This window comes from Marmota flaviventris, chromosome 6 (genome assembly GCF_047511675.1).
Source record: "Marmota flaviventris isolate mMarFla1 chromosome 6, mMarFla1.hap1, whole genome shotgun sequence".
NCBI lineage: Eukaryota > Metazoa > Chordata > Mammalia > Rodentia > Sciuridae > Marmota > Marmota flaviventris.
In genome coordinates this window covers 83903864-83922086 of record NC_092503.1, presented here as the reverse complement: position 1 = coordinate 83922086, position 18223 = coordinate 83903864, and the positions used below count along the sequence as shown (strand labels likewise).

At 36.2% G+C, this 18223-nt stretch overlaps 1 protein-coding gene and 1 pseudogene across 2 annotated transcripts in view; one reads left to right on the top strand and one right to left on the bottom strand.

Moving 5' to 3' along the window:
* Filip1 (filamin A interacting protein 1) overlaps window positions 1-18223 on the bottom strand; it is a 170779-nt gene that overhangs the window by 129852 nt on the left and 22704 nt on the right. The window lies entirely within an intron of this gene.
* On the top strand, window positions 12749-13174 carry LOC114086796 (succinate dehydrogenase assembly factor 4, mitochondrial pseudogene; annotated as a pseudogene).

Below are 18223 nucleotides of genomic sequence, written 5' to 3'. Positions count from 1 at the left end.
AGATAATCTAATGACCTAAGAATCTAATGACACTATACGCTGTCTCTGATCCTGCTTGGTTTTATTTTAACAGACAGATTTTTATTGCTTCTCTTCTGTGAGTGTCTGCAATGATTCCCTGCCCCTGTTTACTAAAATATTTTCTTATGAGTTGAATTTTTTTAAATGAATTTTTTAAAATATTCATTTGGCATGTTATTAATCACTCATATGAATTTTGGGCAGGACTGGATTAAAGGGGAATAATTGCTTTAACCAAATTGTCTAACTAAGAAGGTACAAATTCATTATGCTTCATGTAAAAATTCAAAGGGCATATCCTATTGAAGAGATATTGAGAGTTTCTCAATACCTTCTCAATCCTCTTAGCCCTGTCATTCAATCATTTTATAACTTTCAAAAGAAATAAGACTTTGTCATTAACATTGCCCTTACTAGACCTGGTGTAACTAATCTGTGAACCAATTGCTTTATAATATCTTCTTGGAACAAGCACTCTGGCATTTTTATTTATGCTAACCTCCACATTCCCTTATGGACAGATAATTTTCTGTTGCTTCTTTATCCACTGATTTAACAAGAGTGTATTTCATTTGCAATCTTTCCCATTGTTGAATAGTTCCTGTCTCTTACCATTTAAGTTCCCCCACACTTGCATTCCCAAGAGAATCACAAGATGATTTTAGGCATCTTCAAGGGATTTGTGTATTTCCTGGGAGGCAACTTTCCCAAATATATACTTTAATCTCTTCAAGTAAGTTAAGTAATTATAAGGAATGATTTTCATTCCTTATAATTGAGACAGGAAATGCTATAGACTTCTGGTTCTAATTTTTATGTTATTTGAATGCACTTAGACCCCACCAAGCCAACAGAGATAGCAACAATCCTCTGATTGGGAGTCCCCAGAATCCTTCTGCCTTTAGCCCTTTCCCCAAGGACAACAGAAATCTCCCCAGCTCAGTAAGTCAGAGCTTGCCTTTTAGCTGGAACAACTTTAAGTAGTTGGTGTAATCTCCACAGCTGCAGCCTTGTTCAGGATGTGTGAGGCCCCATTGAGCAAACTACGACTAACACATCTTTGCAAAGTCTTAGCAAATTTATAATGGATAAAAACAAAAGAAGACACTCTTTCCAGAATTAAACGGCACCCTTCGGACAAAGTCACCTTTCTGCCATTCTAAAGGCACTAGGTGCTTATATACATTTCCAATGACTTAAGGTCATTTTATATACATTGACCCTTTTTTTTAGAGAACATAAATTTGGTTTGTGAGAATTCTATCATGTTCTAAATACACAGTTGAATTTTACTATTTTATTAAATAATTTCTGAAGGTGAGAACTCAGGATCAAGAAATTATTTTATAAAGTAAACACCTTGGAATTTCAGCTATCTTAGAGTGAAATAATTGCCAGAGTTATTGACATGAAAATAATGTTCATTTTCCTCTGAGGTTTGATTTATTACTCAGGTTTGGAATGGGAATTCACCCTCTTTTTCTGAGATTCCACTGAAAGTCCCAATTCTAATTATGTAATTTTAAGCAGCTCATCTCAGGAGATAACCAAGGCAATATGGTCAAAAGACAGTACTGAATTTTTCTGGGTATTACACATGAAATCTATTGAAGTAGAATGTTTGTCAGATTTTTTTCACCTCAGATTTGGTGGACATGGTTTGTTTATAAGAGATATAACACATAATACTGATAAAAATACAACTGACCTGAATAAGCAGATTTATGAAGAAATATTTAATACTTTCAATTTTTTTGTGCCCAAAAGGTTGGTACATAACTAATATGGGGCTTAATGTAATAACTCCCATGGACCTCTCTTTCTACCTGACTCTTTCACTTTTGAACAAATTACCTCATCAAATCTGATTCCACAAAATCAAGTCTCTCTATTTAAATCTGTGCTATAGAGAACTTGAGCCCACAAACAAAAATATTGTATATTTTTGGCCATTGCTTGAAGCTAAGTCATCTTGTGCAATCTTCAGATTGAGTTTATAAAATGGTACTAGTACCATTCACATTTTATGGATGAGGAATCCAAGGTACAGAGAAATTTAGCAACTTTTGAAAAACTGTTCTGCTAGAATTTGAGCCCAAGCAAGTAAGTCTCCAAAGTCCATTTTTTTACTACCTCTCGTGACACCACAAGAGCATGTTTAGTAGCTTGTACATAGAATTTCTCCTTTGCCTAAAATTATGTTTACATATATATTTTAAATGGAAGAATTTTTTACTCAATATAACATTATAAATATTTCCCTGTCTTCAGAAAATAGAGAAAAACTAAGTCCATTATTATCAAAGCATAAAACCAGTTGAGAAGTTTGTCCCAATTGTAAGATAATTCTCTTAAGAATCTTGTGATTTGAAACCTAGCGTGTAGTAAGATAATCTTCCCTGAATCTGAGGGACAGAAGGCAGTTATTTAACTTCTTTAGATTTCCTCTATTCTCTCATTTGCAAAATTAAGATGATATGTTAGGTAATTTCCAGACTCTTTGCACTAAGCTGCCTGGAGCTGTACATTAGTCAACAAACATTCAAGAATTCTTTCTGAGCACCATTTTGACAAGGGTCAAGTGTAAGCATGTGACATAGCAGACGAGAGGACAGGATATGAGTAGTCAGGTGGAGTAACAGGAAATATTCTCTCCACGGCACCTGCAAGAACTTTTAAGGGAATAGAGACTTGGCAAAGACAAGGCCACCCAGCAGAAATCCAGATGCTTATTCACAGTGCCCTTCCCTGGTGGTGTATCTTACCTCTCTTTCCACACCCCTGTCTTTTTATTCATGGCCCATGTTTGTTTCAACAGTGAAGTCCATATGCATATGTGTATCTCATATCTTTAGGACCTGGCTTTGATATCACAATCAAAGGTGAAATGTTACGTATTTAACAACCAATCAGTAAGGATGTTAGCTAAAGTGCTGAAGTGAGATTCTGAGGCACAAGCGTGAACCCTTTGGTTTCTGGATTTGGGAATAGGGAGCAGAGAATCCCAGAGGAGCAGCTGCACAGCTGGAATGTCAGGGTCAGCAGCCAAACGGAAAGGACACTGGCCCAATCAGGATGGATAGCTGTGAACAACTAGTTTACCCAGGCTGATGTGTGCCAAGTTCATTCATATTCTGCTGCAAATTTAAAATGATCAAACTTAAGATTAAATCTCACCAATTCTTATCAATTAAATTACACATATATGTGTATATATGTACATACACGTGTATAGAGAAAGAGCAAGTGGGGGGCGGTGGTGGAGGGGGTGGGAGATGGCTATGCACAGCAGCTGCTTTAAAAAAAAAATCTCCTTTTTCCTTACTCCAAACTAAAAAGTTCTCTCTCAATTCCAAGCCAAGCCTACTGACTAGTCTGTATTTATTCCCCTGTTATCCCATGACTCTTCATGGTACAGAGATGGGTCATTCTGCACAAGCTACCCCCAACTCTTTACTCAGTCCAAGGAAGTCATTTTCCAGCATCTCAACTTCTTTACTTCAGGACCTCAGTGTCCCAAGAGCAGTCGTCAAAACTCAGGCTACTCAGATGTTTATTTTTCATTGTCACATGAATTTATTTATATCTGAGATCTTTTTTGTTGCATTGGAATAAAAATGAAAACACTATATGCAAAAAATGTGAAGCTGAAATCCTTTGGATCTTGGTGGAGAGTGAGCAAATTTGGTGAGAAAAGAACATAGCTGTGAGCAAAGGGCCTCAAGGCCTGAGCTGAAGAGTCGGCATTCAGTTTGAGTTCCAGGGCGTGAGAGGTCTTAGAATTGCCTCTCTCAATGCACAACTCAAGCTCACCATTGTGCCTCCTACATAAGCATACCTCCTTTCCCTAAATTACCATCTCATGAAAAAAGAATTTCATTTATTCAACACAGACACTTCCTGGTATTTAACATCCAATATACAGAAGAAGTTGTCAAAGTACTGAAATCACTGAATTATCTCATTCTATCCTAACCTAATTGGTTACAGTGTGTGGGTGTGTAAGTGAGGGTGAGCATAGGTTTGTGGTGGGAGTGAGACTAAAGAGAAAAATAACTAGCTAATCATTTTCAAGTGTAAACATAGCAAAATATCTTTTCTTTTACATAAATATTCAGCTTTGGATTACTCAATTAAGACAGCAAATCAGCTGAAAATAAACAGACTGAATGAGTTTCCTATGTTAATTCACATGATTCCTCTGAAACAGTTTTCTGGGAATCATAAAAGAAGGGTCATCTGCCTAACTTGGGCCACTAGAATGTAATTGACCTAGAAAACAGTCAAAGAGTCTTAACAAGAGAGAAGTCTCTAGAAACATTATGAAAGCAATGTAAGTAGACCTAGAATAAGCTGTCTAATGTTTCTTATATTAGTTTCTTCATAGTAATTTCTTCAGATTTCTTGGTCCTAACTTATAAGTCATTGAACTTTTTTGACATCACATGATTTTCTTTATTCAGTGATGTATATAAATGTTCATTTTTCTAAAAGATGGTGCTAATTGAATTTTTTATGTTAGGAGTTAATAAGGGTTAAAAGCAAGGTAGAGAAAGGAAGGGACAGCTGAAAATTTTGCTATGTTTCTGTGGTTTTGAAAAAACCCCATGTTTTATGAATTAAAGCCATGGAAAACTATCATGATGTCTAAATATTTAAACGGAAATATTATGCTTCACAGAGGTCATTCTGGCACAGATGTTGGACCGTTCCACGTCTGGCCTTAAGAATCCAAGACATCAGAGCCTTGATGTCATCCTTTTAAGATTATAAAGCTCCACATTTTGATTAACTTGTTTTTATGAGACACAGGCCTGATGCTCAAGTACTTACATCTCATTATTTCATTTTTTTAAATTAACACCAAAATTTTCTTTCCTATGACTAAAAATAAATTATTTATGTTCCAGTACTAAATGAAAAATATTTAAAGTACAATAATTTGGGTTTAATTATTAAAAATATTATGGGGCTCAGAGGAAAAACTAGCCTATGTTCTAATATAGGATTGATATTAACAAAAAATGCTAAAGTGCTTTCTGAGAAAAGGGATTTTTCATAGAAATCACAAATGCACACTAAACATCCGTGTCTGTGAGTAGCATTTTCTTTTTCAAAGTAAAATGTAATGCCTAAACATTTTGTGAATGTTGCAAAGCAAAATTCATGAACAGGTCTCCAGCTAAGAACAAAATGATTTTTTATGCCACCTCACAGACAGCCAACACACACCTTCTGAAATACAGAGACTTGCAGTTCATTAACAGAGAATATATTTTATACCTATCAATAACACTATTTCTATCCCAGATCCAGTCTTTTTTTTTAATTTATTTATTTATTTATTTTGGTACCAAGCACTTAACTCAGGGGCACTTAACCACTGAGCCACATCCCAAACCCTTTCTAACATTTTATTTCAAGACAAGGTCTTACTAAGTTGCTTAGGGCATCGATAAATTGCTGAGGCTGGCTTTGAATTTGTAATCCTCCTGCTTTAGCCCCTGAGCCCCTGGGACTATAGGCATGTATCACCATGCCTGGCTCAATCTGCAGTCTTACCCTTAAATTATTCCTTCCATAGTTTTTCCGGCTCCAACAGTGGTGACTCCAGGCATCTATTTGCTAGGCTGAAACTCTGACTACTCCCATTCGCTCACATCCACATCCAATCTTTTCAGAAATATTACAGTTGGGGCAGTGGTTGCCCTTCATGGTAGAGCTAGGCTTGCCTAGCATGTGAGGCCCTGAATTTGATCCTCAGCACCACATAAAAATAAATGAATAAAATAAAAATATTGTGTACATCTACAACTAAAAAATATTAAAAAAAAAAAGAAAGAAAAAGAAATCTTACAGTTGTACTTAGAAAATGTATCCAGAATCAGATCACTATTCACCACTATTTCACTAGATACAAGCCAATATCTTCCACCTGGACATAGCAGCAGCCTCCAAGTCTTGCTTCTGCCTTGTCCCACTACAATATCTTCTTCACATGGAAAATATATGAGGCTTTTAAAACTTAAGTTGGATTATATTCTTTCTCTTCTCTAGACCCTTTCTGAGTAAATGACAAAATTCTTACAATGACTTTCATACTCTACTTGATATGCCCATGTATTTCCTCTCAGACCTCTCTCAAATTACCCTCACCCTTTGCTCTCTGCCCTAGCCACACCAGCCCTTTTACTATCCCTCCAACAGGTAAGCATGGCCCTGGCTCAGAGCTATCTCTCCATGTTGTTCCCTCTATATGGACCACTCTTTATCCATAATAACCACACAGTTTATTCCATACCTCTTTCAGGTTTTTACTCAAATGGCACTTTCTCCATAGAGTGCAATTTGACCATCTTATTTAAAATTATAATCCTAATTTCCCTACCCATGCCCACACTCCTGATCTACCCTCTTACCCTGCCTTACATTTTATTTTTCCTACCATTTATCACCTTAAAACTTGTTATATGCTTTACTTATTTTTATGATAACTATTTACAATATCTACCAATCCCCAGCATGTAAGTTCCACAAGGGAGGTAATCTTTGTCTGTTTTCTGATAAATTCTAAACACCTAAGCAGCCCCTAGCATATGATAGGTACCTGATAAGTATTTGTCAAATTAATGGGTAGATGAATGCAATCGTTCATCAAGCTGTGGAAATTCACTTTTAGTCTTCATGTATGCATCTATTGATCAACTAATTTTTACCAAGCACCTATTCTATACTCAGCATGTGTCTCTATTTCATCTTACCATTAGATTATGACAATTAAAATTTGGGACCACCTTTGATGTAGTTGTCCACAGAGATAAAACCGTCAAGACTTAAATGACCTAAATTAAGAGATCCTGTAGGCCAGCACTATCCAATTGAGTTTCTGTGATGACACAAATAGTCTGTATCTGTGCTGTCCAGAATGGCAGCCACTAGTTAACTGGGACTGAGTCACCTGGAACTATGACTCCTAGGACTGAAGACCCTAATTTTTATTTTATTTTATATTAATTAGTTTAAATAGCCAAGGGATTACTGCACAGGACAGCACAGCTCCAGTTTCTTACTATTCCTCCACTCAGGGATTTCCCTATGTTACTGAAGCAAGAATTAAAAACAGGCAGTGTAGATTGGTTAATCTGGTTAGATCAAAAAAATGAAGGCCCATTAGAGTCTGGGAAATTAGAGACTGGAAGAGATTGGAATGTTAACACCTGGGAGATTGGAATGTTAATGTCTTCAGAGCTCTTTGATTACCAAGATTCCCTGCATATACTACCCTTCCCAAAAGGTTACAGACAGGATTAATGCCTCCTGGGCTGCTACCTGCCTGGATCACCCCAATTGGCCCTTCATCCTGCCCACGTGCTTCTCACCTGTTGGCCATCCCCCAGCATCTCCTGGGCCTAATCACATAGGCAGAAAGGAAAGAGATTGGGGGGGGTGAGGGGAGGGCAGGAGAACAAAGAAAGTCTAAAATGTATAAAAGGGACAGGATGCTGTCACTTCTTGGGATACCAGGATACCAGCTATGGCCCTCTTCTCCTTCCCAGAGAAGTCTGTGTTACTATTTTTTAAATAAAACCTTCTTTATATGCTTGCTGCAGAGCTTCTCAAATGTTTAAACTTCAACATTTGTGGAACTTGTCACTGATAGGTTTTAATACCACAGGCACGTTCTCAGAAAAGATGACTAACAATTAGTTACTATCTCTTGTTAACTATCCTTTCTGTAGAAAACAACATACACAACCAGAAATGGCAGTGTTGCAAACTGATTTGTTAAACTCATTTTCAAAAACTACCTCCCAAGGCATTGTAGATCACACTCTGGTTTCCACCTTAGGATGATAGAATGAAAATGAACTGTACTCTTCTCTTCACAATGAAAACCATTAAAATTTTAGAAAGGATATTTTTCAAAATTCATATAACCGGAAAACAGTATCAGGCTTTGGAGGTCCATAACTTTGAGAAGACACTGGAAGACAGAAAGCAGATGGCATTAGAGCACAGATTTAAAACCACAGCTCAAAACAAGAATAGGAGAGTACTGCCAGAAATGTTAAGAATAGATACTAAGGACAAGAGGGAGGCCAGGAAAATAGGCAGTGTCATTGTTAGAGGCCAGCAGCAGGAATAGCCAGCAAAGTTGAACTGCGCACTCCCTCTCTACCAACCTAGGCCACATTTCAGCAACAAGAACTGTTGCTCCAGCTGGAAGCTACAGGTGTGGAAGCCTGGATCAAAGAAACAATGCCCTGAGCTACCCAAGAGGAATGAGACAACCCCTCTCCACCCAAAGCTAATCTGTGAGTCACCACAACCAGTGGCATCACCCTCTCCCCATGTACCCTTCAAACCAGAGTGAAAGACAAGTTTCACCCACAAATCCTGCCCTTCTCTCTAAACAGGCTGCTGAGGAACATAGAGCAGATAGTCTAATCAGGACTTCCAGGTAGGAGTTTGAACACTCAGGAGTCACCAAGCATGGGAGGAAGGTCACCACTACCAGGAGAGAAAGCCGAGTCCCTTGACTTTAAAAGTGAAGAAATAAAAATTAATAAAGAAGTCAGAATAAGATTTTAAAATTATATAGAACTATATGAATTAACCACAGAGATATTTGAGGAAATATTAAGTTTATATAAAATAATCAAATTGAAAGTTATTAAAATTTTGATCTTTTCAAATAGAATATTGAATGAATAGATCAAATAACAGAACAGGCACAAAGAAAATAATACCAAACCATAACATTAAGCCAAAAATTTATTCCAGAATGCAATAAAAAGTAATGAAGGGATATGAAGTATAAAGTGAAAGTTAAGAATCATGTAAGTAGACCCAAATGTTCCAACATCCACCTAATTGGGGTTACTAAAAGAAACACTAGAGGAAATAGAAGGAATATCTATCTATCAATATATATAGTTTAGTTATAGTTTAAGGACCTACTGATTATCAAGTAAAATATATTTAAATGAAAACTTATACATACATAGATGTTATACAATACTAACATTTGAGAAAACCGAGAGTAAAGGAAACATATACTAAACTCTGAAAAAGAAAAAAAAATTTCCACAGAATATCCTAATCCTAAATAAATGTTGATTTTTTTTTAAATATTTATTTTTTAGGTGTAGTTGGACACAACAGCTTTATTTTATTTATTTATTTTTATGTGGTGCTGAGGATCGAACCCAGGGCCTTGCAAGTGCTAGGGAAGCGCTCTACCACTGATCTACAACCCCAACCCTAAGTGTTGATTTTTTAAAAACAACAATGACAGTAATTTCTAGAACAACAATGTAGAACAAATATTCCAAACATGTCAACATGAGAGGGAACAGGGCTGGGTGTGAATGCTTCAGGTACAATTGCAGCACACAAAGATTTAGTTTTTGTTCAACTAATGTAGAAAGACACCGATGAATTCTGGTTATTGAATAAAAAATACATACTTGTATGTGCTAAAAATTGAACCACAACTATGAGAAAAACACAAATATAACTTATAATTTTTATGCCATCAGAAAAATGTGAAAGAAAATGTGAATCCACCAAGGCACAAAAAACTTAGAATAGTATTCAAATACCTACACCCCTCCTCCCCCCACAGAATAATCAGGTCCACAGAATTTTGTTGGCAGCTATTACCAATCATTTTTAAAAAACAAAATTAATATTTTAAACAAGCATGGAAAAATAGAAGAAGCTACCAAATCTTTTAAGTATGTATCATAAGCTTTCTAAAATAAGGAAAGAAAATCAATCTCAAAATCATGGATGCAAATTGCCAAATGAAATATTAGAAATTTAAATTCAGCAATCCATTAAGGGAACAGTGCATTATTATCAAGTAAATTTTATCCCCAGAATGCAAAGATGGATTTTTTTAAAATATTTTTTTAGTTGTTGATAGATCTTTATTTTATTTATTCATATGCAGTGCTGAGAATCAAATCCAGTGCCTCATAAACGCCAGGCAAGCGCACTGCCGCTGAGCCACAGTCCCAGCCCCAGGATAGATTTTTGATAGTGAACAACCAATGTAATGTGCTTACTTGGTCATATGATTTAGGAGAAAAATGATTTCAGTAGGGACCCCAAAGATTCAATTGCGATTATATATGTACAAATAATGCCCGTGTGTGTGTGTGTGTGTGTGTGTGTGTATGAATGCATGTAAACTATGTTGGAGTCTGTAAACAAGTCAAAATAACACTTGGCATTTTGCCAGGGGAATGTTAGAGTTCGTAAACAAGTCTGGATGGTGCCTGGCAAAATGCCAGAGGGAGTGGTTTGAGAAGTAACAAAACCGAGCCATTAAGTGTAGAGATTCCTGATTGGTTGACTGATGTATCTAGTTTATGCTAATTAGATAAGCTGTGTGGAATGTATAAATACTGCTCCTGTCCTGCAATAAACGGCTCCCACTCCTGCTGTATCAATGTACACAAGTTGTTCGTCACCCCCCGGTTATTTTGCTGCAGCCGGACTGCAGCAGATGGTGGCCCGTTACGGGGAGCCCCGGGACACTCGGGGGTAAGTGACGAGAAAAAAACCTGCCCGTCCCTAGATAGGACGGGAGCAAATCTGCTCGTCCCTAGGCAGATAGGGCGAGAGGAAAAATGGCCATTTCGAGAAAATGGAAAAGATTGATACAGTATGTTTGTGTCTTGTTTTGTCTCAGTGTATTGTATTGTCTTTGTGATGAAAATATGGAAGGGGTGAGAAGTAAATTACTAAAGGAAGAAGGCACCCCAGTGGAACCAAGAATAGTTAGGGCATGTGTTGATAAGAGCCTAGGAACTCTAGTCAGAAAGAAAAAGAAAGTTCAGAAGAAGGATTATCAGGAAAAAAGTTGCAGCAAAAGGCTATTACTAAATACTTTTCGTTACCGGAGGGTGCGTGAAGCGGAGAGGCGGCTGCCGAGTGTGCAAGCCGGTCACAGCGCAGCAAGGATTTTCCAAGAGGCCACAGCGACTGGCCCTTCCCCGCCTCCTGGCCAGGGAGCTGGCTCTTCCACTGCCGCGAGCCCAAATCTAGACCTGACCTGGAGGCACAGTCTCCCAGGCTCTTGCTCCCTGTGCCCAGTGGCAGTTTGAGTCCGGGACACTCCCCAGGGCCATCTGGGGCTGCCCAGGCGCTACAGCCAGCAGAAGACGCTACTGGTGTCCCTGATGTTTGGTCATTTTCAATGCCAATAACTAAGCTACAATGGTTCTCCCACACCTGGAAGCTGATGAGTAATGAGCACTATTAATGCTTATTTCAAATGTAAAAAAACCTTAAGATAATGTACTAAATTGTTCAGAGGTTGTTTTCTTAGTAGAATGCTACAGGATTTTCTTTAGCCATCCGGAGTTCCTGCCTTCGTCCCAGTGCCGGTAAAGACCAAGGTGGAAGAATTTCCAGTGTTGCTGAAAACCGGACGAGACTTCGGCTGAGAAATGGACGAGACTTCGAATCAAGCTAGCTGCCTGCAGAACTTACCTGGACTGTAATTTAAGCTAGCTGCCTGCAGAACTTACCTGGACTGTGAGTTAATCTATTGAGACACTACTTTACCTAGACTGAGACAACAAACTGTAATCTATAACAAATTGTAACTCGGTATCTTTGCTAACAGTGTCATTGCTGGTATAATTTTTCCAAGGGCTTCTTGCATGGAGCCATCAATTGGCTTGGTATTGTGGCATTTTGTATCCTCCCTTTCTGTTTGTAGCAGGTTATTTATGGTGTTTCTGTAAAAACCACTATGGTCGTTATTTAAATTAAACAAAAGGGGGAAATGTTGGAGTCTGTAAACAAGTCAAAATAACACCTGGCATTTTGCCAGGGGAATGTTAGAGTTCGTAAACAAGTCTGGATGGTGCCTGGCAAAATGCCAGAGGGAGTGGTTTGAGAAGTAACAAAACCGAGCCATTAAGTGTAGAGATTCCTGATTGGTTGACTGATGTATCTAGTTTATGCTAATTAGATAAGCTGTGTGGAATGTATAAATACTGCTCCTGTCCTGCAATAAACGGCTCCCACTCCTGCTGTATCAATGTACACAAGTTGTTCGTCACCCCCCACCCCGTTATTTTGCTGCAGCCGTACTCCTGCAAACTAAAACTAAAAAGAAACTTCTTTAATTTGATAAAAAAAAAAAGTGTCTATCCCAAAGTACCACAAACATGATACTTATTAGAAATAATGAGTATCTAAAATAAGGAACAAAACTAAAATTGCCCATTGCCATTGTTGCTATTTAGCATCAGATTGGTCACACTAGCCAATGGATTGAAATAAGTAAAACCATATTAAGTATTGTAAACATTGGAAAGTAAGAGGCAATCTGCTATTACTCACAGAGGACATGATCATCTGTCTAGAAAATTCAAGACAATCAACTGAAAAGTTACTATAACCAAGAAGAGAATTCAACAATTTGGCAAGATACAAAATCAACATAAATAACAACAACTTTTCTGTACATTGGAATCAACCATGTTGCAAGTGTAATTGAGAGGAAAAAAAAATGCATTCCTAATGGCAACAAAAATACTAAAGCACTTAGGAATAAAATTAATAAAAATAAATAAGAACTCTGGGTGAAAAAAAAAATTACAAAGCCCAATTGAAAAAATGGCTTGAATAGGGAAGAAATATTCCACATTCATAGATTAAAACCCCAATATTTTAAAATATAGATTCTCGGCTTCGAGAGCCGGCGCCATGACCGCTTCAGGGCTCGTGGGCTTGCTTGGCCGCACCACTGCCACCGCATGGAGAGCTGCAAGATCACCAATTCTGTGTCAGTCTTTGAGGAAAATGAGTTCTTCTCAAGAAGGGAAGTCTGAATCTGTCAAACAACCCCTTAGGAAGCCAAAGTTACCAGTAGGTCGTTTTGATGCACCAGAGGATTCCCATTTAGAGAAAGAACCACTGAAAAAATTTCCAGATGATGTTAATCCAGTTACCAAAGAAAAAGGTGGACCTAGAGGCCCAGAACCTACCAGATATGGAGATTTGGAACGAAAAGGACGTTGTATTGATTTTTAAGTCACATATTTAACTTCAAAGGACACTGTATTGATTTTTTTAAGTTACATTCTTTAACTTCAGTATCATTTTCTGAATATATACATCTGAATTACTTATTTCAGATTATTTTCTTTTTTTATATCCTTTAAATCATCTAATTTCTTTTTTTTTTTCTTTTTGGTGGAACTGGGGATCATGCCCAGGGCCTCATACTTACTAGGCAGGCACTCTACCACTGAGCTAACATCCCAGACCGAAATTATTTTAACTTCTGTACTATGTTTAACTAACTAAATACACACACACACACACACACACACACGTACATATATATACACACACATATATACATATATAATGGATTTAGATGAAAATATGCTGCTATAAATTAGGAAAGGGAATATATTTTTATATTAGCTCATAATTAACTTTAACTTATTAGGGTATATAAAAACAATTATATAATTATAAATCTTTACTTCATTTTTTTCAATTTAAATTAATTAGTTGCTTGTACAATGTATGTGTAAATAAAACAATTTTAAAATCAACTGTGCTGCCATGGACTCGGTAATAGTGGCTTTTTAAATGGGAATTAAATAATGTATTATAGTTTGAGAAACTCACAGTAATGACAGAAAAATCTTTAGCTTGGAGCCACTTAGATTCAAATCCTGAAGCCACTACTTACCAACTATGTAACCTTGAATAAGTTATTAAACTTCTTTGGAATTTGGGAAGATTAATAAGTGGATCCATTTGTATTAGGGGTTTGCAGAGAAAAAGAACCAATAGGAGATACATACGTATATAGAGAAAAAAAAAAAACAGATCAACCTTTTAGGACAGATTGGCTAATGCAGTTCTAGAGACTAAGAAGTTCCATGATCTGCCACATTCAAGTTGGAACTCTAAGAAAGCCAGTAGTGCATTTTAGTCCAAATCCAGAGGCCTGAGAAGTGGTTGATTTAAATCCAGTCTGAGAGCAAGATGAGATAAGATGTACCAGCTTACACAGTGAGGCAGGAAAAAAAGGGGTGAATTCCTTCTTTCTCTGTATTTTGTCCTATTCAGAACCTCAGCAAATTGGATGATGCCCAGCCACATTGGGAAGGAGTTTACTGAGTCTACTAGTTCAAATGTTAACCTCAAACGAGGTGTGATGGCAAACACTATAATCCTAGCTATTTTAGGAGGCTGAGGTAGTAGAATCAGCGGAGTCCATATGTCAAGACCAGCCTAGGCAACAAGACCTCCTCTCAAAAAACAAGTAAGAGGGGGCTGGGGATACGGCTTAGTTGGTAGAGTGCTTGCCTCCCATGCACATAGTCCCTGGGTTCAATCCCTAGCACAAAAACAACAACAAAAACAACAAAAAACCCACATGCAAAAGCAACTAAACGTCAATCTCATTCAAAAACACCCTTATAGACCCATCCAGAAATGACCTTTAATTTGGGCACCTGTGATATACTCAAATTGACACAAAATTAACCATGATAGTGCAGAACAATTCATAGGACATATCTCCTAAGTGTTAGCTATCATTAAATGATGAATATTTTTCTAAGTTCCTGGGGGATATATTTGAAAATTTTGAAATATTTGGGTTAAAGTTGTTTTACTATCATTAAAAATTTTTATTATCATTAATAAAATCATTAATTAAAAAATCATTTTATTATCATTAAAAAAAATATTAGCTAAAAATACTGATTATTTGCATGGTGAACTGAATTGGAATATATATTAGTTTGTGAAACAAATTTCAGGTACAGAAGACAAATGTGAGAAAAGTAGGGGATGGAATGGGCCAGTTTAGTCTGTTTTGATGATTGAAAATCTTCTACCCTGTGGCCTTCTGATAACTGGGTCAGGAAAAGTCAAGTGCAATTTGCAGATCTGAAATGAAGGAAGAACAGAAATTGCTGGACTCCCCTAAGGCATCTTGCTTCTCTAGTCCTCTGGTTTCACTCAGTTGCAGAAGTTGGACCTTCAGCCCCTAGGTTACTCTTGAATTATTTAGGAAGAAAGATTGTGCACCGAATGCTTATGTTATATGAGTTATTTGTATTATATAGTTCAGTAGTACTTCAGAGGATTGTAGGGAGATTTTAAGAGAATAAGCTATGTGTGTGTTGTGGGGCGGGGGAGAGAGACAGACAGACAGACACTGTGATTGAACCCAGGGACATGTTACCATTGAACTGAGTATGTATGTGATCCTGGGGAATTAATCTGGAAGTGCTCTACCACTGAGCTACATCCCCAGTTCTTTTTGTTGTTGTGTTGAGACAGGGTCACACTAAATTGCCCTGGCTAGCCTTGAATTTGGCTATCCTCTTGCCTCAGCCTCCTGAATAGTTGGGATTACAGATGTGTACCACCACACCCAGCTAAGAGAATGAACTTTAAAACATATATTCTCTCCACAAACTAGTCTGCTAATTAGCATTAGTCATTTTGTCTTTATATCATTTGTCATCTCTGAGTCAATATTTGTTCTACTTGCAATTACTGTGTGTAGTACCAAATAATAATCACATTTATTTTAAAATATAATTTATTCAAACTCTAATTAGTCCAAGTTAGTGAGGGTTCACTAAGTTAACATTCCAAACTGGTATGTTAAATGATTTTGTATTGTAAAATATCAATAAAATATTGCTTGTGTTCTATATTAACTATCATGATATGTGATAAAGACAATTCAAATACTTTTTAAAGCAAATATACATAAACAATCAAAATCATATTAAGATAATAGAAATCTTAGCCTCTCTTAATAATGTGTTTCATAATGGTAATCAAATAGTACAGGTAAAATTGGTGGCATGATTTATGGTCTTTGTATCCACCAAATATTAATGAAAAAACTTGAAGACTTTGGTACTTACAAAGATATGACAGCCCTGGGAAATGTATCACTCAAACATCGTCCTGTGGGAAGCAGAGTGGACTCAGACCTCAGCTGCTATCTCCATGGGATCTGCCACTGTGTTCTTACTTTTCCAGTCAATGAATGAGTATGGCAGGGTTATTAATGCTGCATCCAAACCCCCGATAATGGGTAGCATTGGATGAAGGACTCCATTAACTCACCCAGAATTTTCTTTAGACTGTGCTATTCTCTGAGATTTCACCCAATTCTCCATTCTTTTACTCTCCTTTTCACTGGTGTCAGACCATGACTACTCTTCCTCTTTATAGTTCACAGATGTCTCCTTCAATAAAACTCTTTCAGATGAAAATAAATAAATAAATAAAATATAGATTCTTAAATTACAAATATAATTTCAGCAAAATCTATTCAACATACAGATTTTTTGTGAAATTCTAAAATTTGTATAGAAGATTTAATTAACAATGGTAATTAATGTCATTTTTCAAAAAAAAAATAAATAAAAAGACAAAGACAGGGAACTTGTCCTAATATATATTAAATATAAATTATATGTTTGTGGTAACTAGAACCATGAGATATGAATGCAACAATGTATAAGTAGTTTGAAGAAACAGAATAGTCTAGAAATAGACTCATTATAAATGGGAATTTTACAGATAATGTCAGAGTTAAGATCTACATCCAGTCTTCCAGGTCTTATTTCTTGATTCACTATTTCTTGACTATTATTGGGCAAGTTATTTGACATTTTCATGCTTCAGTTTCTTTGTTTATAAAGTAGGGAATAATCATAGCACTAACTTAGTATGTTTATTTAAACTATACATATGTGTGTGTAACTAAAACACATATTTATGAAATATAATAAAATATAACTTCAAATCAATGAGAAAAAATAACATGGTATTTCAAATCAATGAAAAGAACTAGCTAAGCATTTAAAAAATAAAACTAGATTTTATATTATACCACTCACAAAAGTATAATAAAAATTTAAAATTTCTCAATGATAAGAAATTATTGAAAGAAAATGTAGGCAAATCAGGTGTGGTGGCACAGTCCTATAATCTCAACTCCATGGGAGGTGAAGCAGAAGAATTGCAAGTTTGAGGCCAGTCTAGGCATCTTAGTGAGACCCTGTCTCAAAAAATAAATAAATAAATCAAAGGTTAGAGATGTAGCTCAGTGATAGAGCACTGACCTAGATTCAATCCTAGTACCAAAAAAGAAAAGAAAATATAGGTAAATGTGCACCACTTTGGAGTCAGGAAGTCTGTTTGAAATAATACACTGAAAGCAAAAGTCATTTTTAAAAATGTGATGAATTTAACCACAAAAATTCAAAACACCTGAATGACCAAAGACCCGAAGAATGAAAAGTCAACTAACAGAAGATATTCCATAACAAGTATCAACAAATGATTTAAAGAAAGAAAGAAAGAAATCTACATGAAAACTGAGCCAAGAATATAAACTGGTAATTCAATGCAGAAATTATAAAAATGGTCAAGATTTGAATAAATGGTTACTCAACCTCACCTTTATGGAGGAAATTCAAATTCAATGAGTATATTCATGTACAACTGGAGGGAATACAAGTATAACCACTTTCAAAATCATTATGCATACCTCTCCACGCCAAAAATCTACTGTTAGTATCTCTCCCAGGGGCACTTAACAGTGAGCCCAAAGAGGCCAGTACAAGTATTTTCATTGCATATTATTCGTAACTGTAAAAGTTCAAAACAACCTAAATATTCATAAAATAGGAATGACTAAATAAATAATTGTGCATTCTTTCTATGGAAGACCATGCTGCAATTTTCTAAAATGAGATGACCTTATTTGTGTGGACATTAAAAATTGTCTTACCATATTGTTAAATGAAATAATGGATACATATTTTTTTAAACATAGATACATAGATTTATTTCCCCTGGGCAATGCCATGGAAAAGTCTGGCAGCATATATGTTGCTAATATTTCTAGAGAGAGGGAAATAATCAAAGCTCTACCATTGTGCCACATTCCCCACCCAAGGGTACTTATTTCAGTAAATTCGATAAAGTTAAAATTTTTATAAGGAGACTATTACTAAGGTAATATAAAATTATTTTTATGTATTATAAATGTGGAAGATAATAAAAGTTAAGTTTTAATAAAATTTTGTAAACAACGTTGCTTTAAAATGTTAAAAGTCAATGAAATATTGCCTGAAGTGGTGGTGTATGCTTATTATCCTAGTACTGTGAAGGC